This window comes from Mercenaria mercenaria, chromosome 18 (assembly GCF_021730395.1).
Source record: "Mercenaria mercenaria strain notata chromosome 18, MADL_Memer_1, whole genome shotgun sequence".
Taxonomy (NCBI): Eukaryota; Metazoa; Mollusca; class Bivalvia; order Venerida; family Veneridae; genus Mercenaria; species Mercenaria mercenaria.
The window spans coordinates 27031022-27052610 of NC_069378.1; the positions used below are offsets into that span (position 1 = coordinate 27031022).

General features: G+C 34.1%; 1 protein-coding gene across 2 annotated transcripts in view; it reads right to left on the bottom strand.

The window, feature by feature from the left end:
• The window catches only part of LOC123538059 (cardioacceleratory peptide receptor-like), a 53615-nt gene that overhangs the window by 22951 nt on the left and 9075 nt on the right, over positions 1–21589 (bottom strand). The window lies entirely within an intron of this gene.

Consider the following 21589-nt stretch of genomic DNA (forward strand, 5'->3'; position numbering starts at 1 on the left):
CACTCGAATACTGGTGAGAATAAGTAGCAACTAAATTGAAAGACACCATTTGTCAGCATAATACTGATTATTATAACAAACCTCTTACCGAACCGATTAAATGTTACTGATAGTTTAGAATCAAGTTTTAATTTAGAAGCTTCCCTGGTGAAAAGTTTTGAACTAATCTGCACTTTTTGGTAATCAAAAGTTATTTTCTCCTTAATTTTAGTCCAGTATTGCTACATGGTGAATAAGTACCTTTGTTAGTCATTGTAAAATTCTTTTAGAGATTTCCAAATGGACATGGACTCGTCCTATTGCTGATTATTTCCTTAGATTTTATTGTTTATTTACGTCTCATCAATGTACATACATATGATACAACATAAAACATCATAATTAATTAAAATATGAATCTATAAAACAGTACATTGCCACTCTAAGCAGAGTTATAAGAGACAATAATTATTCTGATATCATAGACATAATTCATTTACACTGACAAACATAGGTAAGTGTTTTAAAATAAAAATTAAAGAAGAACACCACCACTAATCAGCTATAAAGAGGAAATGTCTTAAAAACTGATAATAAAGTGAATTTATAAATGGGTGTTACTATACTAGATAAAACAGGTATAAAACATTTTTTCTGTATTATTCTTAATTAAACATATATTACTGATTATTAAAAATAGTTTAAAGGTAATCTAGATAAGAAACAACCTAACACTTAGGATTTCTACTAAGTTAAACTGGCTATATATTACAGGATTGTAAAAAGCCTTAAAATACAATGTTTCCTTATGTCTATGTCTGGGAAAGGAAAGTACATAACCACAAATGGGTGAACTAACATTCAACCGGTAATTATTTGCACAACTGAGTGGTACTGGTACAGTTCTTCTTCTGTGCTATATTATTTTATTCATAATTACTACAATGGAAATAATATCTCTCTCTTTCTTGTATTATCCTTGGTGTTGGTGTGTTTGTCATGTTGTTATTTATTCTCATGTATGTGGTTTTAAATTTATGTACATGTTGTTTTAAATGCTACATGTAAGCATAACTTACCGAAATAAATCTGTCTATTTATAAACTGATAGAAAGTTTTCATAAAACGTACGGTTACCATAGAATACGGAGGTGTATAGTTGCCGGATGTAATTACGTGCACCTTACACTTGTCCATAAAAAATATCGCGAGATCGTAGTGTGCTAAAAGCAATGTGAGCAGTTCTAAAATAATATTGGTATAATGCAAAACTACGTGCAACAAAATAAAGGTTTCATTCTTAAGGTAAAATGCCTGAACGTATAAAATTTCCAAAAGTTCATTTCACCGAAGTACGCATGCCTCTTTGATAATGTCCTGTTGATACAACTTAGTTTCTCTGATCCCTAAAATGATCATTCTGCTCCGTTTCATAAAACTGAATATAAAATAAACCGCAAAAATGTGTGACGGTGTCCATGTTATTCCATTTCATCATTACATTATGTTATTACATCCTGATGTTTTTACCATCAAAGGATCTTTTTTAAATTTTAAGGGCTATCATAATGGCAGCCTTAGAATGATGTTGGCCGGCTCTAAAAGGTGTTCCCGTTCAAAGACTCAGCGTCTTTACAGTTTTACAAGTTAAGGACGCTGCCGTTTCGAAGATGCGGTATCGGTGTTAAAGCATTTATAAGCTAAACTGAGTTTAAAGTAGATGTCATTACACTAAAACAATTTAAAATTATGTATGTAGTTAACGTATACTGAATAGAAGCGGGCAGATTCAATCACGAGATTGCTTTTTCATATTCGCCCTTATAACCCTGTAAAATGTCACCTGTTTAAGGTGCTGTGTTCCATTTGATTGTCTTAAGAGATTTATGAGTTTTTGTAACTAATTGTTGTCTTAAAGCATGTTTACAGAGGAAACCTTTTTTGCAATGATGTGATAGTAAAAAACCTGGGTTAGACATGTAGGTCATGACAATCCGTAAATAATAGGAAATAAATCTAAAAGCTTTGGAGTTAGACACGTTCATGCTCACAAAGACATTCGTTTACGGTTGTACGGATAAAACCGAATCGAGATGTGTGATAATGAAAACGTTCCTCTCTTGTTACTTAAAAACTTGATAATTAATGTCTAAAGTGCTTATTCTTGTCTAAAGTGATCATTCATGTCTAAAGTAAAAATTATTGTAGTTATAATTGTCTCTTATACCTTCCCAATTTGCTGTGGACAGCACGTTTCAAGCCTGTTCAAGAACAGCAATTAATTAAAACATGTATCACTGTAATGAGATTATTTCCTTCCTCGTGTGACAATAAGAGCTATATAAGTATACATAACAATGCTACATTTATGATGATAGCTAGAGAAATTACCAAGAATTATCGAGATAAAGCATCCGCAAATATAATTGAAAACTATTATTGAACTGGTCAGGCTTGTTTCATTTTTCTGCGACAGCTGTATAACTTGGATTTTGACCTATATTCTATAATAATCGGGGGCACAGAACAGGTGCGAGCTGAAAAGATAAACAATTTATTACTAAGTCTAAAATGACATTGAATATCAGAATGCACATATTGGATAGAAGATGTTTAGTAGTTTTATTACCCAAAACTAAAATGATTTATTCTAATTTTAAAGAAAGTCTTAAATAATTTATCATCGCAAGCGAAATCGAACGTAAACTTCTTCCCCGTTGCGCACCTCGCGTAGGTAATACGAAAAATCTCAAATTTCATGGAAATAATGACTATGCAAACAACAAAAATGTGCAAATTAAATGGGAAAATCACTATTCCATCATATATGTAAATATATACATATTACTTTACCCAAATAAAAAATATTTCAACAGTTATTGAAGTTCTCCCAACCTGCAAATAATACTAAAGGGTTACTTATGAGGGATTCTGACCCACCAGGAAAAGTATTTTTAGAATCAGCAAAGGACGTCAAATCATTTTGACCTTTTATCACTGAAAGGATACCTAGTGATCATTAAGATTTGCTGCTTAGTTGAAATATTTGCAAATGAATCGTGTGTTTATAGATGCATATCCAAATCTTTTCTGTCTGTGCATCCTGATTAATTGTCCATGCGCCAAACAAATTATTACCTCTACGCCGTTTGTTTTTTAAGACATTTCGTGATTAATGTTTGGTTTTTTCCATATTTTATTTTGTGTAATTGGAAACCATTTGTTCCCAAATAAGATGACGTTTAATTTCCGTTACAGAAATTAGCCGCTCACTTTTAAATGATGTACGTTGACTCTACAAGAAAAATAGACAGCCTTGAGTGGAATAAAACAGAACACGTGAAGCTAAGTCATTAACAAAGACCACATAAATATTAATTTACTTTCAAATTTAATTATGCCCAAAAATGTTTCATTTGATAATTACTATATTCTACATTGTATATCAATATGTACTTAAAATCAGTCAGCCTTAAACAGGGGTGTTGTAGTTTTCATTCCCTCTGGTGAACAGACTCAGTCAAACTCTTATCACAGACTCGGTTTGAAAAACAAAAACAAAAAAAACTTTGAATTCATTCAAGCAAGACTGTAAAATATGGTAATTAAGCGTGTACGCTTATAATAATTTTTAATGTCACTTTTATACAGTATTGCTTGATAGATTGGATTCTATGAATTCAAAGTGTTTTTTAATATTTTATGAACTACCATCATAGCAGTCTTAAACTGCAGCGAGGCGGCCGTAATGTGTTGTTACAATGACGGTACCAGTTTGAAGATACAGTATCAGTTTTAAAGCATGAATAAGCTAACTTAACTTGAAAGTAAATGTCTTAAGATTTAGTAAATAACTTATAAGTATTTAATTTCGAATAGGTAGAAACAATGCCATTTTTATTTGTTTATTGAACAAATATATAAACAGTAGTTGACTTAGACAAGACTGAAACGGGCAGAAAGAAATGACGATTCAATCTTATTGCTCATATTTGACCTTATAACCCTGTAAAATGTCATCTACTCGGTAATGTCTTAAAGCAGCTTTACGGATAGAAATTTTTCCTGTGATAGTGATTAAGACTGGAAAGAAATGTAGGCCATGACAGTCCGTAAATAATGGGTAATAAATCTGAAAGCTTTAAAGCTAGACACGTTTTGTGTTCGCGGAGACATTTGTTGTTGACTGTACGAAGGAATCCCGATTGGGGTGTGTGATAATGAGAAAGTTACTGCCGTGCCAATATAAAACTTAATCATTCATGTCCTAAGTAAAGGACTGTTGCTCACACACAGTAGTGTACGAGCGGTTTTTGTTGTTTTTTTTGGTCAGGATATTCGCCATTTTGTAAAATGTTTCTTTGAGTATTTCTTCCTAACAAAATGTATGATGAAAATAAATGCTAAATCATCAACAAGAAGGCTGATAATGTACCATGTAGCCAAACAGATTCTACTTGTTTCGAAACAAAATCCACAATTTCTTTTGGCCGGCCTCTGCCTTAAACTTATGTAAAATGCACAATGGGTTCGATGGGTCAGTAATTTCAAATATCTATTTTAGCAGGTTAGGTTTGGTTCTGATATTTTTTTCTGACTGATATATATAATGATAAGCTACAACTGAAATAAAGTTTTGTCATAGCACTTTATATTATCTAGTTATTCAATATCTTTAAAATCTTAACTACAGATATTTTTTTCAGATTTAAATACGTTTTTTCTATTGAAGAAGGTGGGTGGGGTAATTAGGTAAAAATGTAAAATATGAAAATATGTTTGTCACATTTATGCTTACATAATATTGAGATCACCATGTATTCTTTGTAACCTGTATGACCTGAAATCTCTTTAACATTAAGTGGGATATTATATGTTATATAAACTTACCCCATTTTTTTCAATTTTGCTTATACTTGCATAAGTGTCTGAAGAGGAAAATGCAATATTAGATAATACCGGGTGCGATGACCTGTGCTTTTTCTGCTCATAAATGTCTTAGAAACTAATGTTCTTCGAGCTCACAGAGTAAAAATCTTAACTGTAGAAAAAAATGAGAGTGCATCCCTAATTGTCCCTTATATCTATAGAAAAATACAGTACTAAATGTTTTAATGCAAATTGTGTGGAAAACATATTGAGTAAGCTGTGTAGCTGTCACACTACTAATATTCGGTTCAATCATTAACACCAAAAAACATCAAAAGTCAAATTATTCGTTCGTTGTATGATCATACCTATATTTTACAAGAGGGTCATTATGACCCTATTTCGCTCACCTGTTAAACTGTACATTGGAATCATTAAGATAAACATTCTGACCAAGTCTCATGAAGATAGGGTCATAAATGTGGCCTCTACAGTGTTAACAAGCTTTCCCTTTGATTTGAGTGGTGACCTAGTTTTTGATCCCACATGATCCAGTTTCGAACTTGGCATGAGAATCATCAAGATAAACATTCTGACCAAGTTTTATGAAGATGAATCAAAAATATGGCGCAAAGAGTGTTAACAAGCTTTTGCTTTGATTTGAGCAGGTGACCTAGTTTTTGTACCCAAACAATCCAGTTTCAAACTTGGCCTAGAAATCATCAAAATAAACATTCTGACCAAGTTTCATTAAAATAGGATCATAAATGTGGCGTCTATGACGTTACAAGCTTTTCTTTGATTTGTTGGTGACCAATTTTGACCCCATTATGTCAGTTTCATTTGAGTAATTCTCAAAAAATTATGATGACAATAATGCATAAATTCAACAAATGCATAAATGAACCATGTACCAACAGATTTACTTATTTCAAACAAAAATCAATTTGTATTTGGCGCTCTGCTTAACTTTAAACTGCACAATGGGTATCGAGGGTCGTATTTCAAATACTAATTTTAGCATGGATTAGTTGTGTTCAATATTTTTCTGAACTGATAAATATAATATAAGCTACAACTGAAAAAAGTTTGTAAGCAACTATTATATATCTATTATTCAATATCTTAAAATCTTAACTACAGATATATTTGTTGAAAAGATTTAAATACTGTATTTTCATAAAGAAGTGTGGGTAATTAGGTCAAAACTAAAATAGAAAATTGTTTGTCCTTTAAAAGGCCATAATATTGAGATCACAGATGTATTCTTGAACCAAGATATACCCAAACCTTACATTAATGTGGCAATTATGTTTTATAAAGTTCATTCAATGTTTTCAGATTTTAGCTTAAATGCATAATTGTTTGAAGGGAAAATGCATATTGATAATACCGAAATCCGGGATGCGACTAAACTGTGACTTTTTCTGCTCATAAATGTCTTAGAAACTAATGTGTCTCTCATCACGAGTAAAAATCTTAACGGACAAAAATGACTGCACCCTAATGTCCTTATATCTAACGAAAATCAGTTGTTAATGTTACGCAAATTGATGTAGAAGAATGAAAGCTGATGTACAAGTACAGGTGAGCTAAAAAGTTCAGCATATAAACATATCAAACAAAAAGGAGAGATGAAAAACAGCTCAGATAAAATCAACATTAATAAACCATTAAATGTAACCCGTAATCTCACAGGAGCAGTCTATAATATCAATACCGAAATATTTTATTTGCTTGCAACACAAAACAAACCAATAATTCAAACAATTATTGTCACTTTCTAATCCATTTAGGACCAATTTACGTCCTACAAATCTTCAAGAATATTTTTCAATTAATGGATTCATTTCAATTCTGGGAAAATATCTTAATCAAAGGAATAGATTAAAAGCAATGTTGTAGCAACTTTTTATCTTGAATATATTTACGCTTTAAATTATTTCCGCGAGCGAAAGTATAAGCACTTTGTTGATGTCTTTTCGAATGCTCTTTACCAATAAAATCTGTGAAAAGGTATTTTGGGAGCACAGAACGCAACAAAGCAACATATGAGCCGTGCCATGAGAAAATCAACATAGTGGGTTTGCGACCAGCATGGATCCAGACCAGCCTGCGCATCCGCGCAATCTGGTCAGGAACCATGCTGTTCGCTTTTAAAGCCTATTGGAATTGGAGAAATTGTTAGCGAACAGCATGGATCCTGACCAGACTGCGCGGATGCGCAGGCTGGTCTGGATCCATGCTGGTCGCAAACATACTGTGTTGGTTTTCACATGGCACGGCTCATATAATAGCAGACTCGGTTTGACTGAGTCGGATCATAAGAGGTAATAAAATGTGCAGCAGTCCTCACCTCCACTAGGCCAGGCTTAAGCGTAATTATTTTATAGTAAAAAAAATATGTTCTCTATGATCGCAAAGGACCAGAAAATGTAACAACACTGAAAAGTATAATACACAACACAAGATCATTTTGAATGGATAATCACTGATCTGGTTTTACAACTCACAAGCGTTGCTATAATATTTGAACGACCCGTTACAAATTTATAAAGGAACCTGAAACCTCATTACAGAGTATTAGGAAGAATGTCTTCCTTTGGGGAGTGCTAATGACATTAAGATACTTATGCCTTGTAATACTATAGTTAATTGCATGACACATTTAAGATATCTGAGACAAGCTTTAGCAATCAGATGCAGACTTTGGTCATGAAATGGAGGAATTGGAGGAGTGATCCGTATATTTTGTACAAAACGTCAAAGGCATATACACGTATACGAGGAACAGTGAAGAAAGTAGAAATGATAAACCATAATATTTTCTGTATCTATTCTAACAATCAAAACCACATCTACATAATGACTAATTTCTAACCTTCATATTTTGCTAGACTATGTCATCATTTCAAGTAAGCAATAAAAATATGAGCCGTGCCATGAGAAAACCAACATAGTGGGTTTGCGACCAGAATGGTTCCAGACCAGCCTGCGCATCCGCGCAGTCTGGTCAGGATCCATGCTGTTCGCTTTTAAAGCCTATTGGAACTGGAGAAACTGTTAGCGAACAGTATGGATCCTGACCAGACTGCGCGGATGCGCAGGCTGGTCTGGATACATGCTGGTCGCAAACCCACTATGTTAGTTTTCTCATGGCACGGCTCATATTGTTTTTAACTCAAATGTAAAAAGACTACACGTTGATTGCGCTGTATCTGTTTATATGATTGTAAAGTTTAAAATCTCACTACTTTGTACCACAAAACGAAATGCATGTAGACAGGGAAATCAATCCTTCCAATTCCATTTTGTACCTTATTGCTGCTGGTTGTCCTCCCACGTGCAAGTTAAAAGTGGATTTGAGCTTGTGTCTCATTGTCTGATATTAGATAAAAATCCTTATGTTATTAAGATAAGTTCGATTCAAAAACAAAAACGCAGAGTTAAAATACACCCGTCTTTTAAACTGCTGAAACTAATTTGACACTGTTACATCTATACTGGCAACAATTTTCATCTTATGCCATGTATATCTTTAAGAAAGAGGAATAGATTTTAGCAACTGGAAATATGTCGTGTGTAGTTAGAGAACTGTGGAAGAAATAATCCATCTTTGATACTTTGATAGTGGTATAATGAGGATATTAAATGTAGTAGAAAAAAGATAATAGAAATACAATTACATTGGTAGAATACCAAAATCTATAAAGTTAACGTAACAACGCAGGAAGCAATGCCCTATGAACAAGACAGACATGTGCTCAGTGAGACATATGAAGAGGTTTTAACGACCATATAATAGATGTGGTTTGCGATAATGAGGTATCAGCTGTCATTTTATTTGTAAGTAAACTTCCATGAGCTATTTTCTGCACGTAATACAAATCTTATATTTTCTAGAATTTATTTGAATCTTAGAAATGGGAGATACAAGGCAAATAGTATAATTGACATAAATGTGCTATAAAAAGTATTAAGAAGAAACACTATATGTACCGAAGAAAAAAATCGAATTAATCATGCTAAAACAATTGTTCTAATATGAAAATGGAATGCTAAACATTTTGGTAATCTTTCAAATATATATATATATATCCGATGAAGTAAAATGAATTCATATAACTCAACGTTAGGTTTCAATAAAAGACGCATCACGGAATTATTCTTTACCTTGGGCAATACGCTCACCAATGAACTGAAAAATATGTAATATTCAAATAAATTTGAATGAATTGCAAAATATGTAATATTCAAATAAAGTTATATCAATGCCATTTGTCGGTTACAATACTAACCTCCTGTCTGTCCGCAAAAAAATGACATAATTGCACAGAACAGGCATAATTGCTGAAAAGATAATAGTAAGGTAACGGTTTTTCATTCCTCTTTCGCCTAATATTCGTTTTATTTAACTAAAAAAATGATTTTGGTATTTTATATTCGGGCAGAAGGAGTAAAAAGTCATTTTTGTACGCTTATTTTCTATTACTGAGGCCAAAAAGTAACCAAACCTTGCCTAAATAGTCGATATTACTTGAAACATATAAATGCCCTAGATAACCTTTTCTTGTTTCTTTTAACAAATTATCAAGCAAACTATCTTACTATCAATTTATGGATAAGCTCGCTGACCTCAAATCACTTGTGCAATCTTGGTTCAAACCCATGTTTTGTATGTACAATTCCTACATGTAACGACACGATTCAGCTAACTTACTGATGACTAGGTGCACGGCATGCCTGAAACAATATCTGTATACACATGCAGTCTTCCCCCACCACTAAAAGCTAGAACAGTCCCCATAAAACCTCAATTTTGTCTGTGTAACTCTACACCAAAGATGGTTTTGCTTTGATGGATTTATATGGGAAAGGAACAAACAACACTTATATATTAACGTGACTGTCATTTAGAACATGCTAACAAAAACACATTGTGTGCCAAAATTCCTTAAGTAATCATATCTTAGTAAGCAAGTGAAAAGTTTAAGAAAGTAAGACTCATCAACAAATGAACAAGAACAACAATGGTCTGCAAAGAAATATGACAAAATACATGGAACCGTAACCGATTAAATGAAAGATAAAAAATGGCGGATTTGTTTCTACGTCTCGGCTTACAATTATGATTTACTTCTTACTTTTCAATTATCATTCTATAAACCATCATTCCAGTTACACAATAACACACAAGGCAAATGTCGATACACGAAGGTTGATTGTCTTTTTATGCAATTAAGATCGGTTTAAATGATTGTGCACTTTGGTGTCACGTTGCAATTTCGTCACTACGCACAACAGACCGGATATACATGTAGACTGAAAATTTCATATCGATTTCTTTTAATCACAATTTATACAAATTTATTACTTTAATATTCTTTCAGGAAATATTCACCACCACAAAGTACTCCAATTAGGACAATTAGGAATTTATATGAAATGAAAGGAGGATAAAAAGATAGCTTTGTATGCTTTGAGTCTAATTAATTAGAATGATTGAAATATTCTGGAAAATACGTATCATAATATTCTCTGTTGTGCATGATAAAGCATTTAGTTTCCTGAAAGTGAACGGCTTTATAATATCTCATTGGTACTGAAATGATGGAAGTAAGAAATATGTATTGCTAATTGCATGTTTGTTTTGTTATCTATTAGTATGTATTTTTTAAAAGAAGTCTTCATAGGATTTTCTACCTCAGATTTGATACATTGAAACGAAAACATGGTGTCATAAAAGTGACAACTTCTTAATGACAACAGTAGATTTCTGCGCTTGTGAATATTTACTAAAAATATGTAAGTCTGTCAGATAAGCCAAAAATCCTATTTTCGACCAAAATCGCGGTTGGACCCAACATTTCATGCTCCGTCATATGGATCTAATTACAAATATACATATATTTCCATTCCCCTTTCATAACTGCGTGCAATTCAACGTTTACTAACGCGTTTCCTGACGAATTCCGTTCTATATATATATTGTAGTACCACATTAAATGAACAATTTATTTCAGCTGTCAGCAGCTCCCCGAAAATGCATAAAAGGAATGGTAATATTTTGTTAAAGTAAAGCATAATGTCTAAGATCGAACTTAATGTGGTTTTGAACTAAGTCATATGACTGATTTCTGATATCAGATAAAATTCTTTGTAGCAATAAATTTGTTTCGATACACGACGAAAAAGCAAGACTGATCAAGGACCCGTTTCAGAATTTTTTGTCTTTACGTCTGACCGTGAGTTATGTCTACAATACGAGTTTTAAGAAATCATTTTTTCGACAGATGTTTATCAATGTTATTTCTGATGTTATCTCGGATTGTTATAAATATTTGAACAGAAGGTTTGCATGCGTGAATGAAACTGGTTCTAGAACTTGCAGACTATCTTGAAACACGTTTAACCTGATGCTAACCTTTGTCCTAAGAAAGTCACTGCCTTATTAACCTTTACCCTGCTAAATTTCTAAAATGAACTGGTCCATCATTCAATTTGGGCAATACCATTTATTATTCAAAGGGGTGTTCACTGAAAATTTACTGACTGAATAGCGAACAGTGCAGACCATGATTAGCCTGCACGGATGTGCAGGCTTATCTTGGTCTGCACTGGTCGCAAAGGCAGAATAACTTGCCGCCAGCAGGCTAAAGGTTAATGTAAACTAGTCTTAGGCACCGAATGCTTCCAACGTATGTAATGCATTAGGTCTACATTTTTGTTATCGAAGGCACTTAATATTTATGGCAATAAGAGATTTAAACTTCTTAAGCATTAAAATTAAGCAAACGTATAAACAAGAACACTTTTACCGGTGCTATAATCCTTATAGTGCTGTGAGGACAGACTGTTCATTTTGTTATTAGATGCTGTAATACCTTTGCTTGACTGGTTTTACCTGATTTAAAAAGTACCAAGCATTTTGATAATGTTTAACCATTGCAAAACATATCTTATCCTTAAAAGTAACAAAATCATTTTCAGTCACTTTCTTAAAACTTAAAATAAAAGTATGTTCTGGTACAGCCCCTTTTACACTATCAAAGTTTCGTCTTTTATATTATACATCACTACTGATGATGGATTAATGTTTGATCATGCAAACGCATCGTTACTGAGAACCCCAGTTTGTGTTGAGTCATTTGTTCATTTTTAACTTATAAAAAGACAAGATTAGCAACTGGCAACGGTTTTCATTATATGCCTTATGTGTCATTTTAAACGATGTAAACATTGAGCTACAGTAGTTTGACCTAGAAGTGCGTCCCCACACCTTATCACTCTACATGATTTCATGACACTAGGTGAACTATTTTTAAGATACATGCAACACTAACTTTTAAGCACTTTATATTATGTATTTTACTAAGTAAAGGACCATAACTCTGGGTTTGCTGAGTGAATCCCAAACATTGAAATAGAACACCAGGTATACATGCTATATAATATTCCCTTTAATGTTTTAGGACACTATGTCAAATATTTTGAGATGCATAAGATATAAACTTTATGTCCTAAATGCATATTTTGAATAACTCTGATCTTGCAGACTAAAACCCAAAACAAAACTGAGGCGCACAAATTCAAATGCTGAAAAATATACCTACATGGTTTCTTGACTATAGGTCAAATATATTTAAGACACTTTTAAGTATTATATGTGTATTTTTCACTAGGTCAGTGGTTACAGCTCTGGTCAAACTTTTATGCACCTCATTAATATTTTTGTCTAAGTCAAGGGCCTCAGCTCTGGGCTGGCTAAGTGAAATCTTAAACAAACCCCCAAGTGTCAAACTTCACACGCTGAATAATGTTCCTATTTTTTATAATCCAAGGTCAAATACTTTTAGTTCCATTAATCCATCGTTTTTACTATGTCAAGAGCAAAAAACTCTGTCTGCATGTATTTCCAGTCAAAATTCAAAGTACACAGCTTCACGCGCTAAATAACTGACTATCCTGTAAGGTTTAATGACTATGGGTCAAATATTTTTGAGATATGCAAGACGCAAACTCGGACGGAGGGACTGACATACTACGGACAAGGGCAAATCTAAGTAACTCTCCAAACATTGTTTGGGGGCGGGGGCACAACAATTTAGATGGAATGATCTGTCTTTGATAGCTTGATATGTGTGTAATGAAGACAAATGAATGGAAAGTACTGTAATAAGAATAATAAGATAAGACCAAGGACGTCTACAAAGTTGGAAGCAATGTCGTAAGAAGAAAATACATCTGTGTCCTGGAGACATTTGTAAAGAGTGAAAATTGATGTAAGTTTCACAAATGAGACATTAAACATCTTTTTACTTGTAATTACTTACATGTAATGATGTTCTGAAAACCGGTGATGAGATTGGTATTTATTACCTAAGTTATGTAGGAAACTAGGAAAATGCGAATTCATTTGGTAAGAAACATTTATGACGATGATTAAATCAGAGAACTTAAACGTTAGGGCTCATTTAGTTATTAAAGCGTCAAAATGGCCTTGGTCACATCATATTACGAACATAAATATATTCATTTATTGTAATTTCCTATCTTCGGCATTTGAGCCGTGCCATGGGAAAACCAACATAGTGGGTTTGCGACCAGCATGGATCCAGACCAGCCTGCGCATCCGCGCAGTCTCGTCAGGATCCATGCTGTTCGCTAACGGTTTCTCTAATTGCAGTAGGCTTTGAAAGCGAACAGCATGGATCCTGACCAGACTGCGCGGATCCATGCTGGTCGCAAACCAAGTATGTTGGTTTTCCCATGGCGCGGCTCATATGTTATCTCATACATGTGTAACATGTTTGGATATTTAATTGACTAAGTAAAATGTATAACTGAATTCTTAGAATTTTACTATATATCCCTTTATGGCTCTAATACTATAGGTTCATATTCATCATTCAAAATAGTTCGCTTTTTTAACCTTGGAGGTATTCATATTCTATATTTGTATACTTACTTTATCTGTTTTTCATCTTATAAGTAAAAGCATCACGGAAGTAATAATACAGGCGAATATATAGTTTGCACTAAATATAACTATTATTTTATTTAACGCTTAGCCTTGCGTTTTTGGGCAAAAAAAATCAAACAATACCCAATCATAGAGAGAAAGAATTGTTTCACATGAAAATTGAACAGGATGTAAGACATGTATATTACTCTACGAAACAAGTGTCAGTATACTGATAAAACACTGAATTCCGGAAAAGGACTACCTAAAGGGGCCCCACTTCCGGACAATTTAACGCCTTTAAAAACTCACCATTTTCAAGGAACTGTTACATATGTTCGTTTTGATGCATTTGCAAAAGCGTACGAGTGTTGAAATTTCACATAACTAGGTGGAACACAGTTTTCAGCAATTGTTTATTTTCACTTCTTTACAAATGGTATTCATTTTCAACGGGGAACAACTTTTTCAGAATATTTTAAGTATCCGTTGTACGGGACAGTACGGCAGAACATGTAATGGTCAGGTAAAATAATGGTAAAGCTGTTGTTCGTTTATCAAATATTTCTGTGTTTTATGATATACTCCTAAACCTTAAGTTAAGTCTAAAAACAACGATAACAGGTATGTAAACTAAGTGATTATTTACTTATTCTTCTGAAGACGTCGTTAAAAACAGCTAGTGATATCTTTCACACGCTTGTACAGAAGAAGAAACGATTGAAATAGTCGTGCTTCAAGGATTGTTCTGATATTGAAAAGGAAATACTGAGGACAACAACTTGCATAATTATACATTTGCAACTTTTGGGTAAACATCTTTTTTATACCCGATGAAGCAAAATGTATGTTAAGTTTTTGAAGTGCCCGTAAATAAGCTTTAGTAGGTGTAACTACGTTATTCAGCTGAAAGAGAAAAAAAATAAAACTATGACAAAATGCATCCTTTCTTGTCCTAGAAATAAAAACAAGCTCTTAATAGACAAATAATGTTTGAAAGAATCACCCTTCCCGTTGTTAAATTCGAGTAATTGAACGAAATGTTTTGAGTCATCCAAAGGCTCTACTTAGTGTTATTACAGAGAAATAACACATCAGTTTATTATCTGCATTTGTTAGATTTAGTTGTTGCATTTAATTGTGGGCATTTTTGACATTTATAACACCTCGCTTTTAATCAAACACAAAAAATACCATCCACTTGCACACATAATTGAGTTCTTATTGCAGTGTCATTTTTACATTTTAATTTGATTGTCAATATTCGAGAATGAGATACTATATTGTCATTATCATTTATAATGGTCACAATAAAATGCTTTGTTTTTCTTTTGATTTGTTGGGTTTAACGTCGCACCGACACAATTATATGTCATTTGGGGACATTTCAGCTTTAATGGTGGAGGAATTACTTCATCGCGAGCGGGCACCTTGGTAGCTCCAGCGACCTTCCGTAAGCCAGATGGATGGCTTCCTCACATTGACGAATTCAACGCCCCAAGTGAAGCTCGAACCCATATTGGTGAGGGGCAAGTCATTTGAAGCCAGCGACATTAACCACTCGGCCATGGTGGCCTCAACAACAAAATGCTGCAGGATTCCCTTGTTATCTATAATTATATTACGAGAAGGATGGACATTTGATAAAATGTATCCCTTGGTATTTTTAATGAAAAAGTACTTCTGTAATGTAGCATACGGTTTTAAACTGCAACTTTAATTGGTTGCTTGACATGCTAGATTATGATATTTGTTAAGGTGAGATGTTGTTACCAACAAAAGAGCCGCATACGGGTAAGGTCCTAAACATCCAATGAGAAGTACCAGATACATGGAACATTATCGAAAACGATATTGTTTTTTTTCTCAAACTGCATTGTAATCAAATAGTTAAATGTGTAAATTAAATCGAATACAAGTTCAACAAGATAAAGCATAAATATTATATACTGTTGTTTACCAAAAGTAGTAAAATCTTGAAACGTATTTCACATTACAGATGCTCTGGCTCCTCCTATATCTAACGAAGCATATCTTAACTTACAGTATCTAAATAGATAACAGATCTAAAAACAAATTCTGGAATTAATACGACTAATATGGATCATAGAAATATTAGATTTTAGGCAAATAGTAAAAATGCTCACAAGGAAAGTTTCTTTAGTTTGACAGCATAGAGTTATTTCGACATAATTTAGGTCATATGGCAACCATGATGACGAAGACTTCAGATGCACCTCCGGGTTTGAAATGTATCTCAGGCATGGGCGGACACCTGGGTACAACCACTGGTACTCACCAGAAAGAAAATGCCATTGTGCCTTAGGTATACTATGATAACAATGGTCAGATAAGGGAAAATATACTAGCCCATTTGGACCGCGCATGTCTAACCTAAAACGTGCAGTCCGGCAAACAGGTACTATGCATATTAAACAACTAATCTTCCATCGTGCGTCAATGATTCTAATCGCATATTATGTGTGGAAAGTTCATTGACAGCATATGCCGATATATGGAGAATGATATATAAATCTAATCGAAATAACGTGAAAAACGAGTACATAATCGCAGTAGCAGAAAGCGTTTCGGTTTATTAATCTGTAGAGACTGGACGACCGAAGAAATAAAACTTTATGACATCTCTTATTTGATTAATTAAGTGGAGGAGTGTTGCGAGTAATCAGAATGTGAACAGGGCGATCTAGCACTATATTTGTATGTGACTGTTGTGGGTGTGTGGGTATATACTTTTTGTTTGATCTCGCTAGTGAAACAATATTCTAACACGATCCGTAGAAATTGCTATATAAACATATAGCGAAATCGCGTATACATGAATCTACGATTATATATAGCTGTTCCATTCCACCCTACGATTGTATTACGACTGTGAGATTCTACTCTGCATCCGTTGTATGCCGACTAAATACTCGACTTTTTCAGTGCTTATAGTAAACTAATAGTAATACAAACTACATCATATTTTCTGAAACAAACAATTTATAACTGATGAATTTATTTGTTTTATATTTTACCGTAAGAAAATGTTTCAGCCAGTTTTAACATCAACATCACTGTATCTATATCTGGTCATGTACATAGTTTACAATTTCTGCGTTGTGGGCACCACAAATGTCAACTAGATTCTTTGACAGTAAATAAATTATACGAGTGACGTATCGAGATCAAATGCAGTGCTGTAAAATGCGAAGAATTTGCGTGGTTAGAATCGAAATAATAAATATGTTCCAATACTTTTATCAGTTAATAAAATATGGGCACTCGTTCGGATGCGAATATTAAATCATTCGTGCAAAGAGCACTCGTGATTTAATTATTACGCATCCGAACTCCTGCTCAACATTACAGGTAAACGCAGTTATAATAAATGGCATCCATTTGGTTCATGATGATTTTTGTTGTTGTTTTTTCTTCTTCTTTTTTTTTTTTTGCGGGGGGGGGGAGGAGGGGGGGGTGGGGGCGGGGATCGATTTTACCGTTGCATCGACACAATGACAGGTCATGTGGCAACTTTCCAGCTTTGATGGTGAAAGAAAACTCCTGGTGTCCCTCCGTGCAAAATTTCACCACGGGCGGTCACCTAGATAGAACCACCGACTTTCCGTAAGCCAGCTGAATGGCTTCCACACATGAAGACGTAAACGCCCTGAGCGAGGCAGTATAAACGGACTGATAAACAAGGAATATTTATAATATTCTGCGTTGGTGGGGATGTCATGTATTGAAACAGTATAGCTCACGCGTTGTTTTAATATCAAGACACAATTTTGACGCTTGACAAAAGAGTTTGAATATTCCTGTGCAATTTTAAATTAATACTGCATTTCTGACACTTTTCGGCATATATATATATATATATATATATGCCAGCAAATAGGCGGTATTTTCTGTCCTGTCTACAGTAACCTATTGTGTTTCTCCGATAAACGCCATTAGCGACAGTATTTACAGTATTCAATAGTCTGTTGAAATGTAACGATTGTTTGTGTGAAAAAGTATGATGATAATTTATAGTATGAACGAACTAAGTAGATTACTGATTATGACTGGATTAACAATAAGTAAGTCATATACTTTGACAAAGACAAAGCTATTAATTTCAATTGATGAGCGTCATTCAAACAGAGTAAGTATCTTCATAAGTACCACCTAGCACGAATTTAGGAAAAAGTGTCTAATTTACAGTAAAAGATACAAATCATTAAGTTTCGTGAGTGTTACTGTCACACTGTTGCCATAAGCAGTCAATAAGGTGTATTAAATTTTTGCTCTTTATGATTACATAATATTCGGACGTTAACGTCAGTTGATCAAGTTGTTATTCTTTGAAATAGTGTCATCAGGCCTTTTCTCAGTAAATTCATGTTGTTAAATTAATTTGATTCACACTTTTCGTATTTTTGACCCTGAAATATTTTTCACCCTGAATATAATTATCAGTTCTGTAAAATATAAAAAAAAGAACATGAAAATTGAGCTATGACAGTCATTTAATATCTTACTTCATCGACACAACAATACACATTTACGTCATAGCAAAGTCTAGTTTTCCGTTTTACTAGATGTTACGGTTACTGGATGATACTGTTCGCTAATGGTGCAGTAAAGAAATTGTAAAAGAAATACAAGTCTCAGAAAATAAATAATAAATATATAAATAAAGGTTTTTCAAAACTAAAAGTGACAAACGGGGACAAACTAAATGCGATAAAACGATAAAACATGTCGTTTTTGCGTTATGGAAATATAATATGCTTTTGCGTTTTTCTCCTGCTCATTCTAATGAAATAATTATAATAATCGATTCAAATTAATAGGCTTTACATCCTTTTATTAAAAACAAACGAACATATTTCTTTTTATGAATTTTACAATCACGGACTAGCAGTTCTAAAACAAGGGCCCGATTTGGTATCAACATTAGTTAGTTATTATCGACATTGAAGCATTTTTATAAAGCATTTATTTACTTGCTTATCCTTTTCTAAGCACTATTATTTCTTTAAAGTTTCAGAATAAAAATTTTAGAGCTAGATCTCAGCTAAACATATACTCGAAGCTAAAATCATTTGAGGTAGTGTTACAAAGCGTTTCTACGATTTTCCAAGTTACTAGTATTTCAATATTTCTTATTTTGTGTTAATTTTAAAAGGGATCAAAACATACTGTTACAAAATTGCGGTTCTCTTGTAATTTTGTTGTTTTATATTATTATGATTTTAATTCAGTTATGGCCTGGTCACTACGCCGGGACCCTTATATTATTTTAATTGCGATTCTCTTGTAATGTTGTTGTTTTATTTTATCATGATTTTAATTCAGTTATGGCCTGGTCCCTACACCGGGACCCTTATATTATTTTAAAAACAATATTTGCTTTAATTCAATTGTGGCATGTTCACCACGCCGGGATCCTTTTCCTTTTGAACAAGGCAGTCTGAATGACAGCTAAATCCCCCGCCACTGCTATGGATAGTGAAAGGGTAAAACCTTTGATTTTAGCTGTGACCTTGACCTTGAACTGACATGGCTGACTCATGAATTCTGCACAACGTCTTGATGAGGTGATCATTTGACCAAAGTTTCATGAAAATCCTTCAAGGGGTTTAGGAGATAAAGAGCTGAAACCTTTGACCTTCAGTTGTGACCTTGATCTTGAGTTGACATGGCTGACTCATGAGTTCTTGATGAGGTGATCATTTGACCCAAGTTTGATGAAAATCCTTCAAGGGGTTAAGGAGATACAGAGTGGACACCAAATGGAAGGCTCAAACCTTCGACCCCTAGTTGTGACCTTGACCTTGAGCTGGCATGGTTGACTCATAATTTCTGCACATCGTTCTGATGAGGTAATCATTTGACCAAAGTTTTATAAAATTCCTTCAAGGGGTTTAGGAGATATAGAGCGGACACGAAATGGAAGGCTCAAACCTTTGACCTTCAGTTGTAACCTTGAGCTTGAGCCGACATGGCTGACTCATAAGTTCTGCACATCGCCTTGATGAGGTGATCGTTTGACCCAAGTTTGATGAAAATCCTTCAAGGGGTTTAGGAGATATAGAGCGGACACAAAATGTAAGGCTCAAACCTTTGACCCTAAGTTGTGACCTTGACCTTGAGCCGGCATGACTGACTCATGGGTTCTGCACATCGCCTTGATGAGGTGATCATTTGACCCAAGTTTAATGAAATTCCTTCAAGGGGTTTAAGAGATATAGAGCGGACACAAAATGGAAGGCTCAAACATTTGACCTTGAGTTGTGACCTTGACCTTGAGCCGGCATGGCTGACGCATGGGTTCTGCACATCGTCTTGATGAGGTGATCATTTGAGTCAAGTTTTATAAAATTCCTTCACGGGGTTTAGGAGATATAGAGCGGACACAAAATGGCAGGCTCAAACCTTTGACCTTGAGTTGTGACCTTGACCTTGAACCGACAAGGCTAACTCATGGGTTCTGCACATTGTCTTGATGAGGTGATCATTTGACCCAAGTTTCATGATAATCCTTTAAGGGGTTTAGGAGATATGGACCGGACACGATTTTGTTACGGACGGAAGGACGGAAAGACGGAAGGACGGACGGAAGGACGAACGCAGACCATTCCTATAATCCCTCCGCCACGGCGGGGGATTAAAAAATAAGGAAGGAAGGTGTAACAAAATTATTAGATTATTCTTATAATTTTGTTGTTTTTATTTTAAATGCACAGAAAGCATGCAGAAGTATGACCCTCAGTTGTCAACTGTCATGTTTACTAATTAAAGGACCATAAAAGACACGCCATCATATATTTTGACAGGCGGGAGAAAGAAAAGATAAACAAATTAATTAAAAAGCCGAGAAAAATGTTCGGAATGCTGATTCACTAGTAATTCACGTAAGCGCAGGTGTCTTTTATGGTCACAGAAGGTCAGTTGTATAAAATAATTTCTAATAATAGTAACTTTAGACAGGATGATTGACATGCTTTGTATATATGTATTAATCATGGAGAAATTAGCTCGTAATGAGGAGCTGGCCAAATAGTATATAAGGCCAGTGACTTAGCGTTACAAGGTTACAAGGGAGAGTTTTAGATCGGACGTTGAGCCGGTGACATGGCTCTTCGGAGCAGTCACGAGAGCGGTACGTGGCACGAAAGATGTTGTATGTCGAAATTGTTATATTGAAACTTGGTTAATCTATGTCTTAAATCTCGAAGAACTAAATAGAAAACTTATGCAATAAAATTATAGAAATTATAGACTGGTTGTTGACTCTAATTTAAACGGCAGCTACGCTACACGTGGTTGAATTGGTGCCTTAAAAGAACCAGGATTTAAACGAATCTTTAAACGTCGCGGACCAAACACGTACGAAGTACAAAGAAGAATTTTTTGAACGGCACGGAAGTTACAGAGGTGGTATGTTAAATGATCCGTTTAACTTTGTCTCCAACAACGCAAGAAACAGTGCATAGTAAGAAATTTTTGAATTTTACAGACACTTAATTGATAATATTAGATAACTAGACACAACACGAAAAGAAGTACAAAGAAAATAATTGGCGATAACATTGATGATTTAATACCACAGCAGAAATAGCATTTGTTTGATGTTAAGACATGGCTGATAGAAAAGTTGGTGCATAACTGTAGAAAAGTCTAAAGTGTTGAGGTTCCTTCACAATCAAAGGAAAAATACGGATGCAAAATATTTCAATATTTGTGACGGACACAGAAAACATCAGCGTATTCCACAGTACCTTTATT